The sequence below is a fragment of the Apodemus sylvaticus genome, chromosome 17 (genome assembly GCF_947179515.1).
Source record: "Apodemus sylvaticus chromosome 17, mApoSyl1.1, whole genome shotgun sequence".
NCBI classification, from domain to species: Eukaryota; Metazoa; Chordata; class Mammalia; order Rodentia; family Muridae; genus Apodemus; species Apodemus sylvaticus.
In genome coordinates this window covers 12,914,905-12,923,750 of record NC_067488.1, presented here as the reverse complement: position 1 = coordinate 12,923,750, position 8,846 = coordinate 12,914,905, and the positions used below count along the sequence as shown (strand labels likewise).

General features: G+C 37.7%; 1 long non-coding RNA gene across 1 annotated transcript; it reads right to left on the bottom strand.

The window, feature by feature from the left end:
* Window positions 1-357: 357 nt before the first annotated feature.
* LOC127667829 (uncharacterized) lies at window positions 358-7,053 on the bottom strand. Its single transcript, XR_007973941.1, has 3 exons — window positions 6,959-7,053; window positions 2,261-2,377; window positions 358-2,088 (listed from the first exon to the last, which is right to left on the bottom strand). It is a non-coding gene; the product is annotated as an uncharacterized LOC127667829 (long non-coding RNA).
* Between the last annotated feature and the right edge of the window lie 1,793 nt (window positions 7,054-8,846).

Below are 8,846 nucleotides of genomic sequence, written 5' to 3'. Positions count from 1 at the left end.
CCACATTGATGAGCCTGATATGCATATTAGTTTGGAGACACTCCATTAGAGAAGCTTTGACAAGGAAGGAGTGAACAAAAACCTATTTAACAACTGTTCTGGAATCCTCAACTCAGGGCTTGGACCATGTAGGTATTTTTTCTTGTTTTTTTTTTTAATTAAAAATAATTTTTTTCTTCACATAATATAACCTGATCATGGTTTTTCCCTCCCTCTACTCTTCCCAGATTGTTTTCATCTCCCTTCACATCTTTATCTACTTCCGTCTCTCATTAAAAAACAAACAGGCTTCCAAGGGATAATAATAAAAATAAATAAAATCTAACATATTAGAATTGAAGAAAATAAACCAACGAAAGGAAAAGAGCCTAAAAGGCAACACAAGAATCAAAGAGCCACTCTTCTTCATACCCAGGAATCCCATAAAAACATTAAACTGGAAGCAGAGGACCTGCTATGGATGCCTGCCAGGAACCAGAATGTTGCTTCTGTCTCTATAAATTTGTATGTTTTGGTTATTGTGGTAGTTTAGTTTTGTTTGGTCCAGTGAGTGACACTTTTCGGAGGTGTGACCTTGTTGGAGGAGTTATGGCTTAGTTGGAGGAAGTGTGTCACTTTGGAGGTGGGCTTTAAACCCTTCTCCTAGGTGCCTGGAAGACAGTCTCTTCTCCTAGTTGCCTTGAATCAAGATGTAGAATTCTCAGACTCCATGTCTTCCTGGATACTGTCATGCTTCCGGCCTTGATTATAATGGACTATACCTCTGAACTTGTAAACAAGCCCCAATTAAATGTTTGCCTTTTTAAAAGTTGCCTTGGTCATGGTATCCCTTCACAGCAATGGAAACCCTGAGACATGTTGATTTAGAGGGCCTTGTTTTCTTGGTATCCTCCATCCCCTCTTGTTCTTAACACTCTTTTTACATTCTTTTCCATAAGGTTCTCTGACCCCTGAGTGGGAAGAATTGATGGAGACATCCTGTCTAGGACTCACTGTTCCAAAGTCTTTTACTTCCTGCATAATGTCTGTCTGTGGGTCTCTGTCTCTGTATTTATTCCTTTTTGTTACAAGGAAAAGCTTCTCTCATGATGGCTGTGTAAGGCACTAATTTATGAATATGGCAGAATACTATTAGGAGTCATTTTGTTACTTTTTGCTTTCTTAAGAACAGTAGTATTTTTTCTTCCAAGGTACCTCGGTCTACCTAGTTAGAGGTTCTTGGTCATCCAAGCAGTGTGGGATACACTTTGTAGAATGGTTGGTAGTAGGACATTATAATAGTTAAAAAAGGTTTGTGATTGGGTTAGCATTTACACTTTCCATTTGCTAGTTTGGTATCTTACTATACCAAAGATGCTAGAACACAGTGGTAAGGCCTCTGTGTAGGCATCAGTTTGACTTCTCCATGTTAAATGAGTTCTATAGGTGTTGTCTCCAGCAATGAGTACTTGCTGTCAGTTCATGAAGCTCAACTTATAGTATTGGAAACATCCTGGGTTGTTTGGGAAGGGATCTCTTTGGTCACCAACTCAATTATATGTAACCCAATCCCAGTCCTAAAAACTTCATTTGGTCAAAGAGATGGCCATCTGTATATTCAGCCCTTAACACACTCCAGTCTTCTCTTTCTCTTTTATTTCTCTCTCACACTCCACTGGATACAGTATTGTGATGTTTAGGGAGCTAAGGAATCAAACTGTAATTGAAGGTGATTGTCTTCTCACTCTTTGTTAGTGTCTATAGGGCACATCCAATCACATAAAACTCAGTTTCAGAAGCATAGCAGACATCAAAAGGATCTGGGTTTTTACAGTACACATGCTTGTCCTAATGAAAGGATGCTAATTGAAGAGAAGAAAATGGTGAATTGGACTGATACTATATAAAATCCCTATATACTATATAAAAAATTGATTTTATTTATTTTTAAGTTCAAATGAAGCTGAATATAATATTTCCACACACCTATAATTTCAACACGTGAAAGGCTGAGTCAGGAGGATTGCAGTGAACTTGAGGTCACCCTGGAACATGGAGTGAATTAAAGATCACCGTGAATTATAGGTGAAACCTTGTCATCAGATACAACTAGAAGGAAAAAGAAAAGAAACAAAAAGTTCAAATGGCCATTCAAACTTTATGTAAAGATCTCAAATTATCATGATATAACCACAATATGAGAAGGAAAATAATGAAAATGAAAAGTAACAAAATCTATTTATCCTGTGGTTAAAGAGGACTTGAGAAAGAAATCAAATACCCTTTCATGTAGCAGTGTGACAGTAGTTTAGTTCTGATTGTGCATTGGAGACTGAAGTGGAAGTTTCTGGTTGTATCATGTGATGCAGACTCAAGTGATGTTTTCCTGGAGCAAGATCTGTGAGAGAACACATGATGTTTAGTCAGAGAATAATCAGGAACCAACAGACAGTGACGGGGCACTTGTGGTGCTTGCAATGCAAAGACTTCTTTGGTCTTGTTTCTTCACTGTTCTTCACCTCATTGAGAGAAGCACAGCGGAGTACTTCTCCTCGTGTTACGGCTGGTTTTGGTCACTCCTGTTGACTTGTGCCAATTTGACCCAGACCTAGCACTGCTGGATTATGCCACTGCTGCTGTTTCATGGTTGGTGATACTTTTGGAACTAGACTGTTGGTATCTTGACACTACAGAACTGGACTGCTGGTGTGCTGACAACAGAGATTGGAATCGCCCCCAAAGAACTACTTCTAAACAGTTCCACATACCCTGATCCTATTTACCATCTTTTCTCCCCTGCCGCTGGGCAGTGGACTAGAAAGGTGGGTAGAAGCTTTTGAGAATCCTTATTGAAGTAGATTTTGAAAAATTCTAAGTCTGCAAGGAGGTACCTTTCCCCCAGCTTTGAGCTGGCTAATCAGACCTTGTTTGCCACAGTTGTCTATCCAACCAGGCGTGGAACCTTCTGACCAGGTAGAAGTCTCTTGTTTACCATATCCACAGTATTCCTCAGGAACAAGAATGCCTGCTGAGCTTGTTTTGCTGAACAAAAACTCAGCTGAAACTAAGGATGGGTCTTTACCTATACAAATCTATATAAATGCAGAAATGAAAATTAAACTTTGAGCCTTGAACAGAATTTTTGTCTTGGCTTCATTCTTCTCTCATCCCCCCTTGCTCCACCTTAATTCTTTGCCACCTTTTCAGGTAAAACCAGTTTGCCTGTGGCTGCTGGATAGCTACACAAGACTTATGCTTAGTCTAAATTGCTGTATACTTGGGTAATACTTACTGGCACTGAGTTTATTTGAAATTTTAATTTTGATTTTAGCAATGAAAACAGGCCACCACCAACTATCCAATCAGCTAGTCAACATACCCTGGGGCAGCATTGCAGAAAGGAAATCCCACTTCAACCAAGCTGATAAAATATTGGCTTCATATTTACAGAGTATTTTAAATGAAAATTCTAGACTTTATTTTTTTCACAGAATAATACATTGCAAACAGCATAACAAATTATAGTGTTATTGTTATTCGTGTGGCTGTCAATCATCATCTGGTCCTTTAGATATAATCACTGAAATCTTCCTAAGTAACAATAAATCCTTCAGAAGAAATATTACAGCATACACACAGATGCTGAGTCAGTTTTGAAATACCATATTTAAAATAAGAATCCTACTAATACTTTCACCCTCCAACTGCTTATCTAACCAATGACTTTCATGCATACTGAGGGGACACAAAACGATAGTCTTATCATTTCTCTGGCTACTAAGGCATCTTCTATTGTCTATATTATGAAAAACTTACTCTTGAGAAATTATTACATATTTAAATTAAGATACCCAGATGAACTTGAGGTATAACTCAATAAGGAACAATCTAATATGTGCAAGACCCTGGGATTGAATTCTGACACTAAGAAACAATGAAAATGGTGAATATCCTATTTTACCTGGAACTGTTTATACTGAAGTTGCATGTTAAGCTAATAATATCTAGTAACTTATTTTAACTCCTTTGACAACATTATAGAGAAAATGAATTTGACTAAAAAAATCAGATTATACAATAAAAGAGTCATAAAAAAATTAAAAATAAAGCAAGAAGAGCTGGGGGAATGGCTCAAAACTTAAGAGCAGGGAGTGCTCTTGCAGAAGACCTGGATTTTGTTACCAGATCCTTCTTGATGGCTCATGATAATTTCTAACTCCAGTCTTTGGGTGTCTCATCATCTCCAATGTTCATTTCTTATCTCTATAGGTAGGTGATATACAGACATATACATAGGCAAAAACCCATACACATTGTCTTAGTTTGGATTTCTATTGCTGTAGAAAAACATCATAAGAACCACAACTCTTATTTAAAAAACAAACAAACAAAAAACAAATTGGGGCTGGCTTGCATTTCAAAGATTTAGTTCATTAATATCATGGCAGGAATCATGGTGATACTCAGGCAGACAAGATGCTGGAGAAGCAGATGAGGTCTACCTGTGGATCCATAGGTAACAGGAAGAGAATGAGATACACTAATCCTGGCTTGAACTTTTGAGACTTCAAAACCCAGTGACACACTTTTTCCAAGGCCACACCTCCTCCAACAAGGCCACACCTCCTCCAACAAGGCCACACCTCCTCCAGCAAGGCCACACCTCCCCATAATACCAATCTCTGAGCATGCCACACACATAAAATAAAATTAAAAAATGAAATAAGGGTAAATAATTTGTGAACTATACAAATCATCCTAATTTTTGCTCTTATATAACTGAGTCACAAGAGTACCTATTTAGAAATCATCATGGTTTGGGTCTTATTTTGTGCAGACATTATAGCCATTAGTCCCATTCAATTTGTTTTGAATAGGTTTTTGTTTGTTTGTTTGTGTTCTGTGACTACTAGACTTTCCAATTAATGTGGAGATTAAATATGCCTTGAAGATTTCCCTCCAAACAATGGAAAAAGTGATATTTACATTCTTGGTGATATCTTCCTTATTTCACTCAAGCGTCCACAAGAGCCTTTTGGTAATTCCATACACAACACTATTATTCACTTTATGTATGTCCATCCCATGTATGACTTACACATCTCTCTGAAGCCAGAGACTTTATGAACCTGTTGAAAGTTTCTTGTCACTTTGTACATACTGAATGACATTTAAAACTATCACAAGCGACTCACATTTCATTGACTGCACCTTTAGTTTTACATGGATAGAGTTTCTCAAACCATTCACTAAGGAACTCTTCATCAGCTGACATAGATAGCTCTGAAAAATAAACTATGTAATCTTTCAAGTCCAAACTGAACTATTTGATGCTTTGGTCCTTATAGTAATTTATAAAGACATTTTAACATCTAATAATTTCATGGATGTGACAGAATGACAGCTAGGAGATATATCTGCTTGGAACTGCATGAAGTAAACTTTCTACCTTTACATTCAATCGGCCATGCAATGATTTTTTTCTTCTGATTATAGTATCAAAAAAGAATCAAAAAAGTACATATTCCTATAAATTTGACAGTAGGTGATATAGCAATCCAATGCATGTTTTCTTTGGGGATTTCATTCTGGTGTCAAGAGAAAAATAGTCCTGAGTGTGTGCTATAAGATGTTTTGTTTTGTTTTTTGTTTGTTTGTTTTTTGTTTGTTTGTTGCTAGTAATTGTTTTAAACCTTTTCCATTATTTGCCAGCAACTTGTGCCTTTAGATCTTAAGGCACTGAGCTCAAGACTAATTCTAAATTTTATGAATGCAATCTAATGAAGCCAGGAAGATGGTTCTATGGAAGAACCATCAGTAATAGGAACAATCTACAAAGACTGACACATGATGCCCAATAGTTACATATACTTGCTTATGGCCCAGATAAGTACAGTTTTGAAAATGTGAAAACTTGTGCGAATTTTAAATTAAAACCACCATTTCAAAGTCATTGCTTTATTATAAAATAAACTATAAATTTAACTAAATACCAATAAACTATCATAAGAAAGATTATGAAACTAGATGATTACAAACTTTCTTTTACACAAAGTAAACTTAAACAAGATTCACTCCTATAACTCTAAGAAGGAAGGAGATTCAATAGTGTTCACATTCAAGGGCATGTGGGTAAAATCCAAATGGTACTCAAGACAAGCAAACAACAGTTCTGGCTAAAATAAAGCCCTAAAATTAACTCAAATCCACCTAAAAGTCAATGTCGATATTATAATGCACTGCTATTTTTATTAGAATGGTAGGAGTGTGAAATTTAAAAGCCTTAACACCAATTTTTTTGCTAAAGATATTAAGGACACAAATTAATATCAAATGTTACACAGTTAGCCAATGTGTACTAAATAAATTCTGAAATCAACTTCAATGCCCAGAAAAGAAACATAACTATTCCAACTGTAACCTAGCCTTGCACACACAGTAAAACATGAATCAGCGCACGTTTTAGCCTGTAAGCAGACTGAGAGGTGAGAAATATCTATGGAGTCTTGATATTTGAATCATCAATGCCTATGAAACAGATAATTAAGATAAATATTCACTTTTCAGAAAATTAAGTCACTCTTCCAAGATCTTCTAGCTAGTTACTAGGGAAGCTAGGTATTTGAAATAAACAATCCAATCCAGTCATCATGTTTTAAAGCATGCACTCAAGCTTTACTGACTGATCCAGAAAAGCTGTGAGTGTTGGTGATACAGGATGAATATCAGATACATGTATATATTATGCAACGATCAGATTGGGGTGTTCAGCTTATCTATCTCAATCATTACCAGCTCTCCACATCTGGACACTACAAACTCTTCCCTTCTTGTTCTCAGGGAATCGTCCTTTCTATGTCTGCCAAAATCTGATGTAGTTTACTTGAGAGAATGCCATTGTCTTAATCAGGGTTTCTATTCCTGCACAAACATCATGACCAAGAAGCAACTTGGGAAGGAAAGGGTTTATTGAGCTTACACTTCCATGATGCTGTTCATCACTAAAGGAAGTCAGGACTGGAACTCAAGCAGGTCAGGAAGCAGGAGCTGATGCATTGGCCATGGAGGGATGTTTCTTACTGGCTTGCTTCTCCTGGCTTGCTCAGCCTGCTCTCTTATAGAACCCAAGGGCACCAGCCCAGAGATGGCACCACCCACAAGGGGCCCTCCCCCTTGATCACTAATTGAGAAAATGCCTCACAGTTGGATCTCATGGAGGCACTTCCCCAACTGAAACTCCTTTCTCTGTGATAACTCCAGCCTGTGTCAAGTTGACACACAAGACCAGCCAGTACAGCCATAGAGGATAAAATTTAATTACCTTTGAAAACAAATAACAATTCATTGTAAGGACTAGAGAATTGGCTTAGCAATAAAGAAAACTGGCTACTGTTTCAGAGAACAAAGGTCAATTCCCAGCACCCACATGGCAGCACACTATAGTCTGTAACTCCAGTTCCAGGGAATCAAACACTTTCATACAGACATGCAGACAAACCAGAAGTCCACATAAAATAAAAATAAATAAAGCAAAATCTTACTTCTTAAAAACAATTTGATGTATGACTATATGAATATCTTTATCCATTTGTTTAATGATAAATATCTCAGCTAACTCCTCAAAACATAGGAATGCAATTATCTCTTTACATATTCATTTTATTTATTATAGTTCTATGTCCAGAAAACAATTCACAAAATTCTGTAGTCAGGGAGTTTTAGTTTCAAAATTTAAGGAGATTATGAACTGAAAGTAAGTCACAAGTCTATTATGAATTCAGCTTTCAGAGAGTTCAGTTTTCTTATCTTTTTTCTTTCTTTTGTTAGTACTCATTCTATTTGTGTATATCTTAAATGATATTCTACTTCCTGGTTACCCATCCACAAGCCGCCATCCCACATCTGCCCTTTCCCCCCTCCCCTTTGCCTTTATGAGGGTGCTCCCTCATCCACCTACTCTGTCCCACTCCACCACTCCAGCATCCCCCTATGCTGGGGCATCAATCCTCCGCAGGACCAAGGGCCTCCACTCCCATTGATGAAGCCAGGGCCATCCTCTGCTGCATATGTATCTGGAACCATGGATTCCTCCCTGTACACCACTTGGTTGGTGGTCTAGTCCCTGGATGCACTGGATGGTCCAGTCATTGTGCTTTCTATGCAGTCAAAAAACCCTCCACTCCTCCAGTCGTTCTGCCAGCTCCCTGACCTGAGTCCCTGAGCTCAGTCTAATGGTTGTCTCCAAGCATCAACATCTACATTGGTCAGTTGCTGGCAGAACCTCCCAAGTGCCTCTTGGCAAGCTCAGTTTTTTAATGGTGAGTAACTAGGAGCAATGTCAGGAACCTATGTTGTTTTGAAGACAAACAGTAATGTAATAATTTTAATACTCAATATTTACCCCCCCTTCTCTTCTATTTCACATGTTTTCCATTATTCCTCTATTTTTTTTCAGGTTCTATGAGGCTCTATACTTCTTTTTTTAATTTTTTTTATTTTATTCGATATATTTATTTATGTACATTTCAAATTATTTCCCCTTTTCTGGTCCCCCACTCCCCGAAAGTCACATAAGCCCCCTTCCCTCCCCCTGTTCTCCCACCCACCCCTTCCCACTTCCCTGTTCTGGTTCTGCCTTGTACTGCTACACTGAGTCTTTCCAAAACCAGGGGCCACTCCTCCATTCTTCTTGTACCTCATTTGAGTGTGGATTATGTTTTGGGTATTCCAGTTCTCCAGGCTAATATCCAATTATTAGTGAGTGCATACCATGATTGATCTTTGAGACTGGGTTACCTCACTTAGTATGATGTTCTCCAGCTCCATCCATTTGCCTAAGAATTTCATGAATTCATTGTTTCTAATGT